The 22,937-nt window shown below is 38.8% G+C and overlaps 1 protein-coding gene across 2 annotated transcripts in view; it reads left to right on the top strand.

Annotated features, from left to right (window-relative positions):
* Positions 1-22,937, top strand: part of SEMA6D (semaphorin 6D) — a 141,705-nt gene that overhangs the window by 64,945 nt on the left and 53,823 nt on the right. Inside the window, exon 1 of one of the 2 annotated variants that reach the window (XM_029237893.1) lies at positions 22,204-22,574. The exons of the other annotated variant lie outside the window; for it this stretch is intronic. The gene's annotated coding sequence lies outside the window, so the exon portion shown is untranslated. Of the gene's footprint in view, positions 1-22,203; positions 22,575-22,937 lie in introns of those variants that run through there. 2 annotated transcript variants of the gene reach the window in all.

The following is a 22,937-nucleotide window of genomic DNA, read 5'->3' as shown; positions in this document are numbered from 1 at the left end:
GGATTGTATTTTTATAGGCTACACATTCATTTTATAGCACTTCAGGGCCTTTTGTGTAATCAATAAAAATATTTGCATGCTATTTTTATAGGACCTGAAATATAATTTTGCTATTTAAAGTAAATATAAAGATGCATATTTACATATTTTAATTTATGACATTGGCTAGAGCTGTTATTTATGTCATAATCAATAACATAACACATTTTTGGTCCTCTATGTAAAGATTCATATATGTCACTATTTTTATGGAAAAAGAGAAAAGAACCCACCATTAAACAATTCACTTTCTGACAACTTCCAGAAACTTCATGGAGGGAAAAATGATGCCTGTAAGATGGCTCTTACTCTTTGAACTTATATTTTCATAAAGGAAAGTAGAAAATTAATACAATAATCTAGATAAATCTGGCAAAAAAAAAAAAAAAACCCTCCCTGAAATATCCAAATCAATTAGTAGAGATAAGAATAACATTTCAGTCCAACGCTAAATAATGGCCCAGTTTGGGCTTCCCTGGTAGCGCAGTGGTTGAGAGTCCGCCTGCCAACGCAGGGGACGCGGTTTCGTGCCCCGGTCCGGGAAGATCCCACATGCCGCGGAGCGGCTGGGCCCGTGAGCCATGGCCGCTGAGCCTGTGCGTCCGGAGCCTGTGCTCCGCAGAGGGAGAGGCCACGACAGTGAGAGGCCCGCGTACCGCAAAAAATAAACAAACAAAAATAATGGCCCAGTTTTCTTTCTCTCTTTTTTGGAGAGGAGGGAAGATGGGGTAGGTTTATGTGTGCATCATTATGTGGGAACATATTGAAAAGTTTTACAAGGTTTTAGATTTTCTTAAGATTAAGTTTTGGCTGCAAATAAAATTAATCCCTACTCAATGAAAGAAGAATACTTCTGATAGTACATGGAAGTGTGTAGAAGAAGGACAATTACGTGTTTTAAAAACTTAGGGGTTTTAACATTTTGATTTATACACAGACGCACACCCTCCTCGTTTTGGTTTTGTTTTTCAAAAATGAAAACGTATGAAATAAGAGGTTCTACAGCTTATCTTTTTATATTAGTATATAGTAGATGTATTTCTATGTACAAAATGTTAACATCTCGTCACTTTAAACAGTTGTATGGTATTCCAGTGACTGAATACACCATAATTTAAATATTCTCCTGTTAATAGATATTTTAGGCTGTTTGAAATTTATTGCTATCATAAATAGACTTAAGTATACATACATTTATGGGCAGTTGCCTAATTCTTTTTAAAAGAAGTAATTCACAAAGGTGGGCCTTCTGGTTGAAAGGATAAGCACCTCTTACATTCAAATACATAGTATCAAATTGCTCCCACCGATACGTACAAGAACGCTCATGTGCGCATACATATTCAACTTTTGATTTTATCATTTTTTATAATTAATGCCAACATTATTGAATATAAATGATAACTCATTGTTTTAATTTGCATTTTGATTACTAATGAAACTGTTACCTTTTTATAGGTCAATTGGCCGAAATTACCTGCTGAATATCATTTGCCTTTTTTTTTTAGTACGCGGGCCTCTCACTGTTGTGGCCTCTCCCGTTGTGGAGCACAGGCTCCGGACGCGCAGGCTCAGTGGCCATGGCTCATGGGCCCAGCCGCTCCGCGGCATGTGGGATCTTCCCGGACCGGGGCACGAACCCGCATCCCCTGCATTGGCAGGCGGACTCTCAACCTCTGCGCCACCAGGAAGCCCCATTTGCCTTTTTATTATTGGCATATTTGCATTTTTTATTATTGAAGTGCACTTAATATATTAAGAATATTAGTCCTTTCATTTGTAAAAGAATGAACGTGGACCCCCTACATCACACCGTATAAAATTAACTCAAAAATGAATCATAACCCTACATGTAAAAGCTAAAACTATTATAACTCTTAGAAGAAAACACAATGCCTTGTGGCCTTGGATTAGGCAATGGTTTCTTAGATATGACACTAAAGCACAAACAACCAAATACAAAATAGGTAAGTCGGACTTCACTGAAATTTTAAACATTTGGGCTTCAAAGGACACCATCAAGAAAGTGAAAAGACAACCCATGGAATGAGAGAAAACATCTGCAAATCATATACCTTATAAGGGGTTTTCATCCATAATATATAAAGACCTTTTATGACTCATTAATTAAAAAGCCTAATAACCCAATTTATAAATGGGCAAAAGAACTTGAATAATTTCTCCAAAGAAAATATACAAATGGCCAATGAACACATGAAAAGATATTCCACATCTTTAGTCATTAAAAAATGCAAAGCAATACCACCGTGAGATTCTATTTCACACCCACTAAGATGCTATGATCAAAAAGACAGACAATAACACATGTTGGTGAGCACAAAGAGAAATTAGAACCCTCATACATTGCTGGTAGGAATAGAATATTATGAAGCCAATGTGGAAAACAGTTTGGCAGTTCCTCAAAAAATGAAATGTAGGGTTATCTTAGCAATTCGACTCTTAGGTATATACCCAAGAGGAATGAAAGCATATATCCATGCAAAATCTTGTATATAAATGTTCACAGCAATATTATTCATAATAGCCAAAAAGTAGAAATAACCCAAACATCCATCAACTGATGAATGGATAAATAAAATATGGTCTATCCATACAAAAGAATATGATTCAGCCATAAAAGTAATAAAGTACTGATATGTGATACAACATGGATGAACCATGAACCTTGAAAGTTTTGTGCTAAGTGAAAGGAGCCAGACAAAAAAGGCCACATACTGTATGATTCCATTTGTAAGAAATGTCTAGAATAGGCAAATCTAGAGACGGAAAATAGATTCATGATTACCAGGGACAGGAGAAGGAGGGATGTGGAGTGACTGCTTAGGGGTACAGGGTTTATTTTAGGGGTGATGAGATGGAATTAGATTGTAGTGATGGGTACATGACTCTATCAATATGCTAAAAACCACTGAATTATATAATTTAAAAGAATAAATTTTTTAGCATGTGAATTATATCTCAATACAGCTTTTTGTTTGGTTTGGTTTGGGTTGGGTTTTTTTTGCGGTATGCGGGCCTCTCACTGTTGTGGCCTCTCCCGTTGCAGAGCACAGGCTCCGGACGCGCGCAGGCTCAGCGGCCATGGCTCACGGGCCCAGCCGCTCCACGGCATGTGGGATCTTCCCGGACCGGGGCACGAACCCGTGTCCCCTGCATCAGCAGGCGGACTCTCAACCACTGCGCCACCAGGGAAGCCCAATACAGCTGTTATTTTAAAAAATAATAATACTTTTGTTCTTGCAAACAATTTCTAGTTAGTATTTTCAAGTTTTATTGTGTTTTTCACTATATATAATCTTCCGTATTTTTATAGTAAAAACATCAGTCTTTTTCTCTATGATTTTTGGTTTTGTGTCATATTTAGAAACTCTGTCCCTACTTTAGGTTTCTGGAAATAATCACACTTTGTTATAATCTCTTTTTAAAATTTAGATATTTGATCCATTAGAAATTTAATTTTTGGGTAGGCAATCAAATGTGAAACAGAATTCCAGCTTTTTTTTCCAAAATAGATAGCCAGTTGTTTCAGCTTGGGTATTTAATAATTTATCCTTTTGCTGTTGCTTGAAATGCTACCATATTTATGTTTAATTGGCATATTAGAATGAATTTAATTTGTACATTAAAATGTTTGTCTATCCATATCCTCTGCTCTGGTCCACTGACTTGGATGCTTCTTCCTGCATCACTGTAGCACTGTTTTACTTGTAGCTTTTTTTTTTTTTTTAACATCTTTATTGGAGTATAATTGCTTTACAATGGTGTGTTAGTTTCTGCTTTATAACAATGTGAATCAGCTATACATATAAATATATCCCCATATCTCCTCCCTCTTGCCTCTCCCTCCCATCTTCCCTATCTTAGCATGGACGTATATACACTACCAAATGTAAAATAGTTGTAGCTTTAAAATACATATTATTACATGAGTAGGCAAGGGTTATTTTCTTTGTCCAGAACCATCCAAACTAGCCGCATACTATAATTCTAAGTGTTTTTTAAAGTAGTCTTCAGTAACCCAACACCCAAAAAGAAGCATTGGGAATTTAATTCCAATTACACTGTATTTAGAGATTAATTTAGAGATCATAGACATAGTTATCACATTGAGACTTCTTATGTAGGAATTAAATCTTCTTCACTTACCCATCTCCTTTCATGTTCCTCAGAAAAACATTACAGTTTTCTTCGTATACATTCAGCACATTTCTTTCCAAGTTTATCCTCAGGTAACCTATGTGTAACTAGCCTTTGTGAATGGAATATTTTCCCAATAAACATTGCAGTATCTGTGTGGTATTTGGCTTATAGGAAAGCTCGTGATTTTTTCATTATTTTATGAACTATTAATCTTGCTAAACTCTCTTATTCTTCTAAAATTTTTACCATGTTCTCCTCCTTCTTTCTAATATATTGATGATTATATTTCACTTTCTTGATTTATTGCTTTGGGCAGCACATTCAAAATCATAGTAGATAATAGTAGCAATTGATGACTGATGTCCATGGCTTTTTTTTTTCTTTAAGAGGAATTCTTGGATTTTACCACTAAGAACTGAGTTGGATTTCGATTTGAGCAGTTTACATTTGATCATGTTAAAGCATTATCCTATTGTAGTTTTGTTCCAGAGCTGTACTCAAGATGTATTTCAAGCTTTTAACAGATGTACTGTAGTGGTAGAAGTAATTCACCTTTCTGGTAATAATTTCTGTGTTATCACTCAAATCGTCCTTTCAGTAAATATGTATTTAGCCAAACACCGACCTAAGCACTAGGGATACAAATATGGCCCCTGCTTTCTAGCTCTCACTGCTAGAGGCAATTTCTTTTACCCTCTTTATTACTGTGAGAAACTTACGAGACACAGTATAACAGTGGGTCACTAAAGCAGTGGTGCTCATGAGAGAGGAGAGAAGGACACTAGAGGGACAGATCAGTACTGGAGAAGGAACAGAGGCAGGTGTGGTGCGTAACATTTAACAAAGCACCCCATGGTGCTGTATGGCCACCATGTTGGTCTCTGAACTTTAGTAATATCTAACCTTAATATATAGGCTTTTACAGTTTTACTCTATAAAACTTACATATGTTCTCACAAAATTAATTACTTTACTCCTAATGATAACCTCATGTTACACATATTATCAACACTACAGAAGAGGAAACTGAAACTTGGCATTGTTGGGATACCAAAGCTAAGCAAAACACCAAAACCTGTGCTCTTTGCACTCACCCTAAGAAAATAATTGAATAAAACAATATATGGTTTAATAATTTCCATCATCTTTGGCAGAGGGTTTTAGAATTCATTCTTCCCTGATTTTTTACCCCCAAGATTTTTTACCCCATTTCCCACTTTAACCACACAGTCACTTGTTAATCACACCAGGCCTTCCCAATCATTGCTTTTCCCAATCCCTCTGAATTGTAGGAATCCCTAAGGCCAGACCTCTGTGAAAGTCCTGTGTTCTTGTCCCACAAGTACTGTCTTGACTTGGGCTGATCAAGAGGCAGGGGAGGGGATGTTCCAATCAGGGCCAAATTCTCTGCTGCAGTATGAAAAAATGCTGGCTTTCCATCAAGCCCTCAAGGCTTAAGGCTATTACCAGGGAGTCAGAAACCTTTGCTGGGTAGCCATATTCCTCAAACCAAGGGGAACCTGCTCCTTCCCCAGAGTGGGGATTGCCTCAGTACCCAAGTCCTTTTCTTAATTGTCTCCATTTACTGAGCACACATAAGAGAGTGTTTGGGCAACAGGATGTTGTATTTCTTTACCTCTCTGCAACTTAAGGAATATCAGAGGGAGAAAAGCGGTAGAGGGAGCTCAGGAGGCCAGATCAGCAATTCAGTCCCTGCTGAAAACTGCTCCAGATCTCACTGCTAAAGTGGAATCTTGAGAGCTCTCTGGCATATTAAATATTCATCAAAAGCCAAACAGTACTTTGTCAACATCTGACTGACTAATACAAGTGTAGCTTTGTCCCATCTCTATTCTTGGATTGCTCAGATATACATCGCACTAAATTACAGTTTTAATGAAGTCGGGTTAAAAGATAAGGAAAGAATCCTTTGTAGTTTATCCCTGCCTTTCATTTCCTCTTAATTTAACCATAAACTAAATGGATTCATAAAATGTTCATAGAGGGCAATAAAGTGATGTTTTTAATACAAAGGTTGCTTATGTAATTAAGCATACATTCTATAACATTCTGTGAAATTTGAAATGGTTTGCATGAAATTAACAAATACTTATATCTGTTTTATTTCTTCTTCTATTAATGGCAAATAATAAAACAAAAAGAAAAACAAGTAAGTACCTACCTATGTAAGCACCTGCAGTTTAGAAATTGAAACTGCAGATGTTGCTAAAGGCTATATCTTTGAAATGTGTCATTAAATTTAATTACATTTCTTATTTGTCTTCCTTTTCTTTCACTTTTTTTGCTCTGTTTTTTCTTTTCTGCCCCCCTCCCCATTTGCCCTCCTCTCTGTCCCCGCTAAACACTATGAAAACACTATACATTTTCAAATGACACACATAATATAAATGAAAACTAATCACTATAAGAGAAAATAAAGTGGCCATTTTTCTAATCCTCTATGACATTATAAATTTTCTTGAAAATACTGTTACTTCAAAGCTCACCCTGACCATTACCTAATATCATGATGATCATGGCCCCCCACACTCACTTTTCATAACCTTTCTTTTTCTAAACAAAAAGGAAAACTGTCCTTGAAGTATTAAAGTCATATTCAATTTTTTCTAGAACTGTTCGTAAAGAGAATTGGAAGTGATCTAATCTTTATTGTTATAGAATTTCATCAGCTGGCTGTCAAGATGTGATTTCTTACTCTGAAATGATCCACTCTCTATTATATTTCATGTTAACATTTCAAATCAAGTAAAATGGTGATGTTCATGTTGTCCAAGATAACTGAGAGAAGAAGCCACTGAACTGTATTTCTTTTATTTTTTTTAACATCTTTACTAGGGTACAATTACTTTACAATGTTGTGTTACTTTCTGCTGTATAATGAAGTGAATCAGTCATTTGTATACATATATCCCCATATCCCCTCCCCACTTGCTTCTTGCTCCCACGCTCCCTATCCCACCCCTCTAGGTGGTCACAAAGCACAGAGCTGATCTCCCTGTGCTATGCGGCTGCTTTCCACTAGCTATATATTTTACATTTGCTACTGTGTATATGTCAATGCTACTCTCTCACTTTGCCCCAGCTTAAGCTACCCCCTCCCCATGTCCTCAAGTCCATTCCTAAGTCTGCGTCTTTATCAGGTCCTGCCCCTATGTTCATCAGAACCTTTTTTTTTTTTTAGATTTCAAATATATGTGTTAACACATGGTATGTGTTTTTCTCCTTCTGACTTACTTCACTCTGTATGACAGACTCTAGGTCCATCCACATCACTACAAATAACTCAATTTTGTTTCTTTTTATGGCTGAGTAATATTCCATTGTATATATGTGCCACATCTTCTTTATCCATTCATTTGTCATTGGACACCTAGGTTGCTTCCACGTCCTGGCTATCGTAAATAGTGCGACAATGAACATTGTGGTACATGTCTCTCTTTGAATTATCGTTTTCTCAAGGTATATGCCCAGTAGTCGGATTGCTGGGTCATATGGTAGTTCTATTTTTAGTTTTTTAAGGAACCTCCATACTGTTCTCCATAGTGGCTATCTCAATTTACATTCCCACAAACAGTGCAAGAGGGTTCCCTTTTCTCCACACCCTCACCAGCACTTATTGTTTGTAGAGTTTTTCATGATGGTCATTCTGACCAGTGTGAGGTGATACCTCATTGTAGTTTTGATTTGCATTTCTCTCATGATTAGTGATGTTGAGCATCCTTTCATGTGTTTGTTGGCAATCTGTATATCTTCTTTGGAGAAATGTCTATTTAGGTCTTCTGCCCATTTTTGGATTGGGTTGTTTGATTTTTTGATATTAAGCTACATGAGCTGCTTGTATATTTTGGAGATTAATCCTTTGTCAGTTGCTTCATTTGCAAATATCTTCTCCCATTCTGAGGGTTGTCTTTTCGCCTTGTTTATGGTTTTCTTTGCTGTGCAAAAGCTTTTAAGTTTCATTATGTACCATTTGTTTAATTTTGTTTTTATTTCCCTTTGTCTAGGAGGTGGGTCAAAAAGGATCTTGCTGTGATTGATGTCATAGTGTTCTATGTCTTCCTCTAAGAGTTTTATAGTGTCCGGCCTTACATTTTGGCCTTTAATGCATTTTGAGTTTATTTTTGTGTGTGGTGTAAGGGAGCGTTCTAATTTCATTATTTTACATGTACCTGTCCAGTTTTCCCAGCACCACTTATTGAAGAGGCTGTCTTTTCTCCGTTGTATATTCTTGCCTCCATTATCAAAGATAAGTTGACCATATGTGCATGGGTTTATCTCTGGGCTTTCTATCCTGTTCCATTGATCTATCTTTCTGTTTCTGTGCCAGTACAATACTGTCTTGATTACTATAGCTTTGTAGTATAGTCTGATGTCAGGGAGCCTGATTCCTCCAGCTCCATTTTTCTTTCTCAAGATTGCTTTGGCTATTCGAGATATTTTGTGTTTCCATACAAATTGTGAAATTTTTTGTTCTAGTTCTGTGAAAAATGCCATTGGTAGTTTTATAGGGATTTCATTGAATATGTAGATTGCTTTGGGTAGTATAGTCATTTCACAATGTTGATTCTTCCAATCCAAGAACATGGTATATCTCTCCATCTGTTTGTATCGTCTTTAATTTCGTTCATCAGTGTCTTATAGTTTTCTGCATACAGGTCTTTTATCTCCTTAGGTAGGTTTATTCCTAGGCATTTTATTCTTTTTGTTGCAGTGGTAAATGGGAGTGTTTCCTTCATTTCTCTTTCAGATTTTTCATCATTAGTGTTTAGGAATGCAAAAGATTTCTGTGCATTAATTTTGTATCCGGCTGCTTTACCAAATTCATTGATTAGCTCTAGTAGTTTTCTGGTAGCATCTTTAGGATTCTCTATGTATAGTATCATGTCATCTGCAAACAGTGACAGTTTTACTTCTTTTCCAATCTGGATTCCTTTTATTTCTTTTTCTTCTCTGATTGCTGCGGCTAGAACTTCCAGAACTATGTTGAATAATAGCAGTGAGAGTGGGCAACTTTGTCTTGTTGCTGATCTTAGAAGAAATGGTTTCAGTTTTTCACCATTGAGAACGATGTTGGCTGTGGGTTTGTCATATATGGCCTTTACTATGTTGAGGTAGTTTCCCTCTATTCCTACCTTCTGGAGAGTTTTTCTCAGAAATGGGTGTTGAATTTTGTTGAAAGCTTTTTCTGCATCTACTGAGATGATCATATGGTTTTTCTCCTTCAATTGGTTAATACGGTGTATCACATAGATTGATCTGTATCTTGAAGAATCCTTGCGTTCCTGGGATAAACCCCACTTGATCATGGTGTATGATCCTTTTAATATGCTGTTGGATTCTGTTTGCTAGTATTTTGTTGAGGATTTTTGCATCTATGTTCATCAGTGATATTGGTCTGTAGTTTTCTTTCTCTGTGACATCTTTGTCTGGTTTTGGTATCAGGGTAATGGTGGCCTCGTAGAATGAGTTTGGGAGTTTTCCTCCCTCTGCTATATTTTGGAAGAGTTTGAGAAGGATAGGTGTTAGCTCTTCTCTAAATGTTTGATAGAATTGTCCTGTGAAGCCATCTGGTGTTGGGCTTTTGTTTGTTGGAAGATTTCTAATCACAGTTTCCATGTCAGTACTTGTGATTGGTCTGTTTATATTTTCTATTTCTTCCTGGTTCAGTCTCAGAAGGTTGTACTTTTCTCCAAATTTTTCCATTTCTTCCAGGTTGTCCATTTGATTGACATACAGTTGCTTGTAGTAATCTCTGATGATCCTTTGTATTTCTGCAGTGTCAGTTGTTACATCTCCTTTTTCATTTCTAATTCTGTTGATTTGAGTCTTCTCCTTTTTTTCTTGCTGAGTCTGGCTAATGGTTTATCAACTTTGTTTACCTGCTCAAAGAACCAGCTTTTAGGTTTACTGATTTTGCTATTGTTTCCTTCATTTCTTTTTCATTTATTTCTGATCTGATCTTTATGATTTCTTTCCTTCTGCTAACTTTGTGGGTTTTTTGTTCTTTCTCTAGTTGCTTTAGGTGTAAGGTTAGGTTATTTGAGATGTTGCTTGTTTCTTAAAGTAGGATTGTATTGCTATAAACTTCCCTGTTAGAACTGCTTTTGCTGTATCCCATCGGTTTTGGGTCATCATGTTTTCATTGTCATTTGTTTCTAGGTGTTTTTTGATTTCCTCTTTGATTTCTTCAGTGATCTCTTGGTTTTTTAGTAGCATATTGTTTAGCCTCCATGTGTTTGTATTTCTTACAGATTTTTGCCTGTAATTGATATCTGGTCTTATAGCATTGTGGTTGGAAAATATACTTGGTACAATTTCAATTTTCTTAAATTTACCATGGCTTGATTTGTGACCCAAGATATGATCTATCCTGGAGAATGTTCCAAGTGCAGTAGAGAAGAAAGCGTTTTCTGTTGTTTCTGGATGGAATGTCCTATAAATATCAATTAAGTCCATCTTGTCTAATTTGTCATTTAAAGCTTGTGTTTCCTTATTTATTTTCATTTTGGATAATCTGTCCATTGGTGAAAGTGGGGTATTAAAGTCCCCTACTATGATTGTGTTACTGTCGAGTTCCCCTTTATGGCTGTTAGCATTTGCCTTATGTATTGAGGTGATCCTATGTTGGGTGGATAAATATTTGCAATTGTATCTTCTTCTTGGTTCGATCCCTTGATCATTATGTAGTGTCCTTCTTTGTCTCTTGTAATAGTCTTTGTTTTGAGGTCTACTTTGTCTGATATGAGAATTGCTACTCCAGCTTTCTTTTGGTTTCCATTTGCATGAAATATCTTTTTCCATCCCTTCACTTTCAGTCTGTATGTGTCCCTAGATCTGAAGTGGGTCTCTTGTAGACAGCATACATATCGGTCTTGTTTTTGTATCCATTCAGCCCATCTGTGCCTTTTGCTTGGAGCATTTAATCCATTTAAATTTAAGGTAATTGTCAATATGTGTGTTCCTATTACCATTTTATTAATTGTTTGGGGCCGTTTTGTAGGTTTTTTCCTTCTCTTGTATTTCCTGCCTAGAGAAGTTCCTTTAGCATTTGTTGTAAAGCTGGTTCGGTGGTGCTGAATTCTTTCGGCTTTTGCTTGTCTGTGAAGGTTTTAATTTGTCCGTCAAATCTGAATGAGATCCTTGCTGGGTAGAGTAATCTTGGTTGTAGGTTTTTCCCTTTCATCACTTTAAATATGTCCTGCCACTCCCTTCCAGCTTGCAGAGTTTCTGCTGAAAGATCAACTGTTAACGTTATGGGGATTCCCTTGTATGTTATTCGTTGCTTTTCCCTTGCTGCTTTTAATATTTTTTCTTTGTATTTAATTTTTGACAGTTTGATTAATATGTGTTTTGACATGTTTCTCCTTGGATTTATCCTGTATGGGCTTCTGTGCTTCCGGGACTTGACTGACTATTTCCTTTCCTATATTAGGGAAGTTTTCAGCTATAATCTCTTCAAATATTTTCTCAGACCCTTTCTTTTTCTCTTTTTATTCTGGGACCCCTATAATTCAAATGCTGGTGCGTTTCATGTTGTCCCAGATGTCTCTGAGACTGTCCTCCTTTCTTTTCGTTCTTTTTTCTTTATTCTGCTCTGCAGTGGTTATTTCCCCTATTTTATCTTCCAGGTCACTTATCCGTTCTTCTGCCTCAGTTATTCTGCTATTGATTCCTTCTAGAGAATTTTTAATTTCATTTATTGTGTTGTTCATCATTGTTTGTTTGCTCTTTAGTTTTTCTAGTTCCTTGTTAAACATTTCTTGTATTTTCTCCATTCTATTTCCAAGATTTTGGATCATGTTTACTATCATTACTCTTAATTCTTTCTCAGGTAGACTGCCTATTTCCTCTTCAGGTGTTTGGTCTGGTTGGTTTTTACCTTGCTCCTTCATCTGCTGCATATTTCTCTGTCTTCTCATTTTGTTTAACTTACTGTGTTTGGGGTCTCCTTTTTGCAGGCTGCAGGCTCGTAGTTCCCAATGTTTTTGGTTTCTGCCCCCAGTGGGTGAGGTTGGGTCATTCAGTTGTGTAGGCTTCGTGGTGGAAGGAACTGATGCCTGTGTTCTGGTGGGTGGGGCTGGATGTTGTCTTTCTGGTGGGCAGGGCTGCATCTTGTGGTGTGTTTTGGGATGTCTGTGAACTTAGTATGATTCTAGGCAGCCTCTCCGCTAATGGGTGGTGTTCCCATCTTGCTAGTTGTTTGGCATAGGGCATCCAGCACTGGAGCTTGCTAGCTGTTGGGTGGAGCTGGGTCTTAGTGTTGAGATGAGGATCTCTGGGAGAGCTCTCGCCATTTGATATTACATGGGGCTGGGAGGTCTCTGGTGGTCCAATGTCCTGAACTCGGCTCCGCCACCTTAGAGGCTCAGGCCTGACACCCAGCCAGAGCACCAAGACCCTGTCAGCCACACGGCTCCAAAGCAAGTTTTCCGTGATGCTCCCCAGGTTATAGTCATAGAGGTTTGTCTGCATTGTATTTCTCTAAGTTCATTTAGACTTAAGCAGCAAGTATTGATAATCAGAGCCTAAGGGTGCTTAATTTTACCTGGAGTGGTAATGGTTTAAGTAACCTAATTTTTGGACATTTTTCTCATCTACACCACACTAAGAAAGACAAAAGTTCCCTTAGCAAATCTAACATGATGATTTTGGATAATTTCACAAAAAATTGTAAAAGTATCTATCAGCATTTTCAGTAAAAGTGTCAGGCTGAAAAGATAGCACTGAACAGTCAGCTCAAAAAAGTATTAGATAAAATATGATGAATTGCTGGGTCTACTTTTTCTGTGTTTGTAAGACATGATTGAGGAATGGGAATAACTCCATCATTGTACACTGTATGGTTTCCATGTTGGAGGAAACAGTCCAGAAAATGGGAAGGGTAAAAGTTTCTCACCTCAATGTTTCCGAGCACGAGCAACTTCAGAGGATGTGTGGGCTAAACTAGTCGTTCGATGATTTCCTCTTACTTTCTTGTAAGCATTTGGCTCATTTAGATTTTGGTGTTTCTCTGGAAGATAGAAAGTTCTTCTGTCCACTAGCTGTAATTTTAATAAGAATTTCCAATTTGTTGCTGGGTATCCCCACAGGGACACCATACCAGCACTTTAAGCTCCACTTAGCCAAAACCAAACTCAGTTATCCCCCCTGCAAACCTGCTCCACTTCCTGTGTCTCCATCTCTTATAATAATTCAACTTTTCTTAAATTCAGCCAGACAGAGAAACTTGGAAAAATCTCCCACATCTCTACCTCTGACATTCAAAGATCAGCCCACTCTGGTGCGTCACTGGTATATAACCCTACTCTTCCATTGATTCCACCACTAAAGTCATCTTCTGTCATGACCCCTGTATTAGCATCCTTACTTCAGAAGCCTCCTGTTTCTCTAAGCTGTGCTTCTCTCTGGTTAAGTGCTGTCTCTCAAAAGAACAACCTAGATTAGCATGATATTTTCCTCAAAAATCTATGGCTTCTAACGGTTCTGAAGAACGTAGGGGCAGGACAGGAATAAAGACACAGATGTAGAGAATGGACTTGAGGACACAGGGAGGGGGAAGGGTAAGCCGGGATGAAGTGAGAGAGTGGCATGGACATATATACACTACCAAATGTAAAATGGGTAGCTAGTGGGAAGCAGCCGCATAGCACAGGGAGATCAGCTCGGTGCTTTGTGTCCACCTAGAGGGTTGGGATAGGGAGGGTGGGAGGGAGATGCAAGAGGGAAGGGATATGGGGATATAGGTATACATATAGCTGATTCATTTTGTTATAAAGCAGAAACTAACACACCATTGTAAAGCAATTATACTTCAATAAAGATGTTAAAAAAGAAAAAATACTATGGCTTCTAAACACCCTGAGAAAAACTTTCGAACTCCAGGAAGTGCCAATTCAGAAATCCCATACAGAACCCTAGCCCGTCCTTCCGGTCACATCTCCTACTCTTTGCCTGCAGGAACGGCAGGCACGCCCCAAGTCCACCACACCCCTGCCACCCTCTCCCGCCTTCGCTGTTCCAGAGTCCACATTGGCTATAGTCCTCTACCTTTGACACTCGTCTTTCAGAGTGCTTGGCTCAGCTTCTATGACCCCGCATCATGAAGTCTTTTACAACCTCACTATTATTCCCACCCCCTTTTTCCATCTGTCTGCAGCACTCTTTCTCTACTTCTGGATTCAGCATCTACTGCCACATATGATGTTAGCTTCTGCACGTTTTGTCTCTCCAGTTAGGATGCGCACCCTCTCACTCATTATTGCATCCATCAGATGTCTCCAGGATTCCAGTCCCAGCCACTATTCTAGACAATAATGATACAAAGACCTACTTCTCTCTCTCAATAAGGTCAGTCTAGTATGTGATAAAACATGTAAATAATGTGATATGGTGAGATAAGTATAATAAGGAAGTCCCAAGGGCAGGAAATAGGGAGACAGTGTGATAAGCACAAGCCTGAGATTCAGAAGACTCAGGTTCAGGGTCTGGCTCTGCTAATGTAACTAAGTTATGATGAACAAATCTCCTTGTTTCAGTTTTCTCATTCGCAAAATTAAGATCCCTACCACTTAGTGTTCTTTAAGGCTCAAAATAAAATTAAATAGTGAATTTCCACTTGCTCCACCAGATTCACTCTCTGTCCTTTTTCTCCACTCTCTGCCTCTAGAAGTTGACCTCTAAGCAAGGAGGTCCTCTCCACATCGCCACTATGTCTCCAGGTTCTGCTAATTGCTCCCTCCTCTGGCTGCTTAGGTCCTAGGGGAAGTTAGGCCCCAGGGTAACTCTCCCTTGTGGGTTCCCTGCACTCTACCCACACCTTTACAAATAATCTCTTTATTAAAGACTCCTCAAATTACCCAAGTCGAATGTGCCATCTGTTTCCTGCCAGGACTCTGATAAAACTGCTTTTCAAACTTGAAGTTGTTGTCTAAATGCGAGATATTTCTCATTTATCTCTGCACATTGCTTTACACAAAGCAGATTGCTGCTATTAATAATGGTAAAATGAATGCATGCAAGGATAAATGAGTGAATGATCCTGCCCTTTTCCACTTCACTTATGTTCTCTGGGTGATATCTTCTCGTCACCTTGACTGGATTTTGTAATGCCCTGATTTGATTTCTGTTCCCTTTAAACTCACTGTCTCTTAGGGGAAACCTTTCTGCACATAGTCTATCTCAGGCTTTGTATGTTTCTAGCAGTTTAACTTGGAAGGGTTAACTTTGTTTGAAATTTCTAGAAATATCTCCCTTCAGTAGGCTGCACACTTGCCTGATATCAAAATGGATTATTTATTTGTTCATTTATGTATACTTTTTGTTCATCAACATAAAAGCTGGCAAATAAGTCAAAAGCAAACAAATTGAGTGTTCTCCTATCACATGGGAACCAAGAGCATATTTAAGGAATCAGTAACCCAGATTGGGGTAGTTTTTTCTAAAGCACAATAAATAAATGTGGGGCAAATAATTGCCTCGACTGACCCCTTTTCTAGGCAAAAGCCCAGCCAGTGAATGGACAATCGGGTATCTTCACGAAGGGATCTAAACAAAGGTAAATCACAGAATTCAGTATCTTGACATTTATGAAGAGCTGAGATCATGACTAATTAGACTTTAACATTAAATTAATTTATTTCCGGCAATTACAGACTATCTTTTTCTCCTGAATCCCCACGTAGCTCGATAAAATAAGAGATAACTTTTCCTCTTATTTTAACATTAGGTTGATGACATAAAAATGAGAAACTGACCTATGGAAACTATCTTTAGAAAACATAATTTTGAGTAAACATACTTAATGGTATGCTTTGGTACTGAGCAGCTATTTTTCATTAGCAAATAATTGCATAACTGGAATTCTTAATTAAAATTTGTGATGAGAAGTGAATCTGTTTATTCTGTAATTATGACCCAGAAATTCAGAACATATTGGGATATGAGCACAATTCCCCAAATTTTAAAATAGTAAAAGAACTCACAAAGCCTTTCAATAGGGACTCTTGGAGGAAAACTACACAGTCTGTGTGTGTGTGTGTGTGTGTGTGTGTGTGTGTGTGTGTGTGTGTCAACTGTTGAATATACTATAACATGGAAATATTCTAACTTAATGGCTGTGTGATACTGTTAAAAATTTCTAAACAGTCCTTCTGGACGTTTCTGGATTTTCCAGAAAGGCTCTTAGCCAACAGTTTCTTCTTTTAGCTTAGTAATTGAAATACAAATTCAGACAATGGCAAACTCTGTGAGCCTCCTTTATAAAGCTTTCCTTGATAATATAAGTTTGAAGTGATTTTTCAGCAACCATCACAATTCAAGCTTGTAGAAAACAGCCATGGAGGAGCCCATCCTGGCCCATAGTCAAGTGGATCAGATAATGTTTAAATCTAACTGGGTTACTAGGGCCACCCTGGTACGAAAGTCTGTTATAAAAATGTAATAGGCCTTATTGTTTTTCTTTGCAGACTGTCAACAAGTGATATGTTGTAGGTTCAAAGGCCAGAGAGATCTGGGGACGAGGAGAACATGGGTGCAGACCACTCTGTGGAGTCAGCCAAAGGTTAGATAAGTTGTAGGTTTCTCCCAAGCCTCCTTCTAGGACACAAATAAAACCCCTGTAACTGGGGCTGGCGGAGCAAGCATTACCTCCTGTCACCTAGTTTGTGCCATTGCTGACTCAGTGGCACCATATCCCAGACCCAGATTTAAACACTTGTTAGCCAGATATATCTCCCATGTGCTACTGGGCCTTGTCACTTATCACAGTTTAATAGGGCATTGGGGATTTTAGACAACTCCTATAATTACAGTGGAACACTAACAGTGTTTGCTATTGATTTTTATCCCAGAATGTCAGCTTCTTCCTGTCACCTGTACACATACTTTCCTGACTCCCTTTCATACTAGCAGTGTAATTTTTTAAACGACTCTAATATATTCAATATTAATAAAATGTCCATAATAGTAAGCATCCTATCTGAGAAAGCAAAAGGAAAGAAAAAATGTATCCTTTGTGTGCCTTTATTTGGAAAGACAGGAATTACCCAGAATCCTAGTCTTTTTTTTTTTTTTTTTTTAAGCAATACATGGCCCTAGTGGTTTCTGGCAAAGAATTGGCTCTAATATATAGAAGTTCCTGTACTTAGAGCATTCAACAATAATAATATTTGGCCCTTATTATTATTATTATTATTTTGCCAAAGGTATGATCATATAGCCCCAACCATTAATTGAAATACTTGTGGCTTAACCAGTGAGGTTGATTTTAACATAAATTCACATGCTGCTGAACAGGTCTTTTATCTCTTTATTTACAAGCGATCCAAGGGAGTTACATGGGTAATAGAATGCATATAATGTATAGAGGTTTAAACCATGCTATAAACCCCGTTGAAGAGTTCCTGACACTCGTTTATATGTGACAAGGTTTTTTAATGTTTTTGTTTCCTTTATTATTCAAGACATATTTTTTTAAACTTATGCTCTTTCCATTTTTCAGAGCATTGTGTCCTAGAAAGAAAATTAGGCTTAAGAGCCAAACAGACCTGTATTAGACTCTAGACTCTATCATCTACAAGGGCTAAAAATCCTGACAAGATGGTTAACTTAAGCAAGGATGGGTTTCTTTGTTCCTAAATGATGCCTGTCTCCAAGAGCTGTGGTAAGAATTAAGTGATACTATTGTGGCTAGCCAAATATTGGCTAGCCACAGTTTCTTCTCCCTTCGTTGATTTGAATTTTAACATTGGCTCAAGCAAAAAAAAAATAATGTTAGGCAAGGAGATCTGTTTTTAAAAACAAAGTAAAAAGTTATATATTTTTTTAAAAAGATAAAATGTTCTAATTCTCTGCCCCTTTTGATTATTTTCATTTTCATTATCTTTCTCCTTGGACATTCTAACATTTAAAAGATATTATTCGATCCCAATTCTTCAAGGTCAGAGGCTTGGTTACTGTAAATTTGTGGAGAGAAGGCTGTCAGGAACTTACACAGAGTCCCAGATTCCTTACATCTGCCAGGATATAAGCTGACCTCCCGGTGTCCTAAGTATTCCTTCCCAAAGTATATATAAGTAAAATTAAGCAACTCGCCCTTCATCTAAAAAGTTTATTGTGCTTCTGTTTGTTCAAAAGATCTTTGATAAAATGTTGATAGCATTCCTGCCTCTTGTCTGTTTTCAAAAGAGCTAGTATTATTAAAGGTTGTTTGCTGTTCATCTTTTGGATGGGGAAAAAAAAAAAAAAGCCTGATTCTTTTTATTTGGCTTGAGCACTCAGTGTCCTTCCACACAGTGGCACCTGAGGAGTCATTAGCAAAACTAGATAAGTAACCGATGTATTATTTGCATACATGCACGGTGCATTCCCCTTACTCGAGTGCACAGCAAGATTATTCATGTTAAGATAGAGCAATCACAATGACTACAAAAGCACATTTTACCATTCCAAACATAAGCATAGCTGTGGTGGTGTACTATCATAGTACATGATAATAGAAATGAATTATGTCCGTAAAATCTGAGGTTTAAGCTTTACCGTGACAAATATGTTCCATTGAAGTGAAGTGTCTTGACAGAGTCACTTCCATATGCAGACTGCTGAAATAAGGAGACCAGCCGCGCCCATGCAGATGCCGAGATTTGGGTCTACGTTATTAATGATTTATCATGTCACGGAGAGTTTTGAAAGCACTTTCCATAATGTGCGAACACAAGGAATACTATATGTGCATTCCAAATTAATCACAGAAGCTGTAGCTACCTTTGAAATTTCAATACCGATATCTTTTTTTTTTGAAACATGAAATTCTACATTCTAAACTGTATGATTCATTAAAATTCATACAAAATGTTATTTCATATCAACTGGATACTAAGTAGTGCATGTAGCTGAATTAATAGACATATATACATAGATGAGGGAAAGAAGGAGATGGAATGGAACAAAAATGTTTTGCAAACCTATTGTGTACCGTGTGCTTTCACCTGAAGTCTCACATTTAGTGGGAGGTTGGATTAAATTTCTAATCCAATTCTGCGGGATTCCAAGATTGCTCTGCCTACAGGGCACGTATAATAACATTGGCTAATATTTATTCAGTGCTTGCCGCGTTCCAAGTAAGATGCTAAGCACTTGACATGCCCTATCACATTCAGTCTTCATAAAATCCACTGGAAGTATTGTTATGACTCCTGTTTCACAGATGAAAACACTGATGCACAGTGCCGTTAAATAAGTTATCCCAAGAGAAGGGGGGAGTCCGCACTTGAATCCAGGTTGTCAAATGTTTCCAAAGCCTTCACTATTTACTACTGCTACTAACTGTGACCTCACTACTAACCACTACTACAACTAAGAGGTTAGGGTTCACCTCCTATGCAGTTACTACCTGTGTGGCCTTAGGCAGGTACCTTAAACCCTCTAAGCTTCAGTTTCCTCTTCTACACAATGAAGATAATAATAGTACTTAAATGAGAGAAGTGTTGCAAGCAGTAACACTTATAAAATGCTTAAAAGAGGTTGGCAGATAGTAAGCACTATTGCTTTGTTTAATAACTGTAATAGTTAAGGAGTGGTACTCTCCAACGATTGATAAAATTTTATTGACTATTACACACAGATTTTCTATAATTTTCAGATACATTTTATTCTTAAAACTAGATTGGAAATGAAACATAGAAATAAAATTTTGTACTTTTCCTAAAGTAAACAGAGAAACAAAAAACAGACTGTAAATAAAGTTACTACTTATCACTCCTGGGAGATATGCGATAACGGCAAAAGCATAACCACTAATTATCTAAAGCACTGACCACTTTTAAGTATTCTTTCTAGGTGTGAAAAGAGCCAAAATCTTCCTTATTTCCTTCCGTCCTTCTTCCTTTCTTCATTTATTCATTCTTCACTCATTCAGTGAACATCCTTACATGGATACTATGCTTGCCCTGGGGACACAAATGAATAAATCCCTACTCTGGAGGAGCATACAATCTAGAGATGACTATTCTCCCTGATTCAGCACATAAAAGAGTGTGAGAAAGTTGTGGGTTTCCTTGCCAGATCTGTTTAACAAATATGTATTGAGTATCTATTAAATGCCAGGCACTGTGCTAGGCACTGGGGCTGTCCAGGTAAATAAGACAAGATCCTAGCAGTTAAGAAGCACCCAGTAAGGAGGTCATCCTAAACAAGTTATTTTCCCTTCCCTGTGATAAGTTACATATCTAATCCTTGGCTCGAAATAACCTATCAGCATATTCTTCTGCAACCTAAAGGTTTTTTTATTCCTGAATCTAAGAGCTCAATCTCAGGTAAACTGTACTCTCTGGGGTGGCTCTCTGTAAAGCTGGCCATCACAGAATTTCAGCAAAGAATTCAAGAATCTGAAGAACTGAACTTTTTTTTCTTCTCTGCTACTTGTCTGCTACTGCAGACAGAAGACAGTTCATAAGCTTTCTGCCTCCAGGTGGGTGGCGATAGGATTCCTCAAACCACTGGTCACCCTCTTGCATCTTCATTCAGTGCACAGAGCCCTTTGCCTGCAGCGGGGCTTGCTCCCTTGATGGAGAAAATACGGAATGACTGGGCACCAGTAAAACAGGCACAGCTTTCTGGGTCAGAAGTTGGCTGGGAAAGGGCCCGGACTGCCAAGTAACTTGCAATGATGTCAGAGCCCAGCACAACCTGAAAACACCAGCCAGCCAGCCAACAAAAACCTTAACAACAACAGAAAAATCACAGAGCTGTATTGCCAAAGCTGTTCTTTCTGCCCCCTACCCCTTACTTCGAATGGGAGGAACAGCGGGAAGAGAGTTATATTTTAAAAGACTCCCCTTCTTCCTCCCTCCTTCTTCCTTTTGGTAACAAAGTGTTGACTAGCGAGGAAACAGCTCTCTGGGTGAGTCCTGCAGCAGTTCCTTGGGGTGTCTTTTTTGAGTTCCTTTTCAAGGTTGTCGGTGGAAGTTTTAGAAATAACCCAGTACAGGGTATTTTTCCTAAATGTAAACATGTAACTGTGCTGAGGAGAAAGCAGGAACCATTGAGGAAAGGAAAATCCTTTCTCTGCCCCCTTCTCCTCTCATTCACGGTAATTAACCATACTCAAATGAAAATTAAAAGTTTGGCGGAAATGCTCCCTTCTTTCTTTTTCTTTAAATGAGGGCATCACGGTTCATTCCAGTCATTTAGACCCCCCAGTGATTCATAATTCAACTGGAAATTTTAATAAAACACAGCCTGTTCTTGGATATGAAGTTTGGATTAAAATCCTCTTGTTTTTAAGTATGTGACTTTTTTCCTTTCCTTTGTGACAGTCAATTTGAAATGATGTCACTTCAAGGACATTTTCATTTCTCCCAGAACATATTACACGACACACTTGCCTGTAAAACCGGCTCATTAGCCTGCAAAATTATACTGTACTGAATGGCTTTCATTCAAAGTAGAAGTGGGATTTTTAGTAGGCAATTTCTGTATTTTATAAAGATAAAACAATGTTTGATTGCTTCTTCCTAGCTGTTTTGCTTAGTGGTTGTAAAGAGAAATTGGGGCGGGGGGACGACAAATGTAATATGGGGGCGGGCTTGTAAGGATGTGCTTAAAAAATAAATCTTAGATGAGGAAACTAAGGCATAACTTTACGGAGCAACTGTGCCTGCAGCTCCTCTGGGCTGCAACGCCTTGTCCTCTAAATGTCTGGAGGAAAGCTCAAAAAAAGTGAGGGAGCGAAAAAAAGAGGGAAAGAGGTAGGAAAGCGAAAAGGCTGCTTCTCAAGCTGCAGCAGCCACCGCGAGCTGGATGACTGAGGCGCTGCGAGTTGCTGGAAGGAGCAGCTCTTCAGAGGTGGCGAGAGGGAGGGCGCGCAGCAGAGCGCCGGGGAGGAGGGACGCGGAGGCCACCGAGGGGTCAGCCGGGCCGCGGCGCCGGGCTGGGGCCCTCCAGGCGGCGCTGGCCGCGGCGCTCGGGAGAGGGCGAGCGCGCCGGGCAGCCCGCGCCTCTTGCTGTCCGCGCCCGGGGGTGGGCCCCACGCCGCGAGCTGCCGAGTGCGGGGAGGGAACGAGGCTCCGGCTCGCCTGATGGATTGACTTGAAGATGGATCGAATTACACCATTTGCCGTGCCTCGATTTGTTTGGCTCCCGCTCCGTCCCGCTGCTGCTGTCGTTGTCGCTGCCGCTGCTGCAAGGACTGTTGGTGGCGAGTTTCAGGATTATATCGAAGAAGCCAAAACCTAGAGACACAGGGATATATCTCTTTTTTTCTAATTTTTTCTTTATTTTTTATTTTCTTTTCTCCCTGAGCGTGACAAGCTTTTTTCTTTTTTTTTTTAAACCAGCCTCCCCCCTCCCCCCATGAGGTAAGACAGCCCTATAAAAATTTGCTAATGCTCTAGGCGCCTGGTGGGGATCGGACCCTGATCCTTAGAGCCTGAATTGCTTCTGGTGTATGTGTACGTGTGCGTATGCGTGTGTGTTGGCACTGGAGAGTTGATTTCTTTTCCAAGCTGTTCTCTCCGCCTGCCGTACCAGGGACGCGCAAAGGGCTGGAGAGGTTTGGCGGTCGCGTCAAAACTCGCATTGCTGGAGGCTTGAGGGGAGTGGGCCCCCCAACACTGTGCACCCCCCTCGGGGAAAAAAAAAAAGCGGAAGGAGGGAGCCAGCAAAAGTTTCTCGCCAGGCAGCGCCAGCTCCGCGCTCCCCCGCATCTTATCAGGGGGAAC

This window comes from Monodon monoceros, unplaced genomic scaffold (genome assembly GCF_005190385.1).
Source record: "Monodon monoceros isolate NGI ecotype Baffin Bay Population unplaced genomic scaffold, NGI_Narwhal_1 Super_Scaffold_21, whole genome shotgun sequence".
Lineage (NCBI taxonomy): Eukaryota > Metazoa > Chordata > Mammalia > Artiodactyla > Monodontidae > Monodon > Monodon monoceros.
This window is presented reverse-complemented; position numbering and strand designations above follow the sequence as displayed.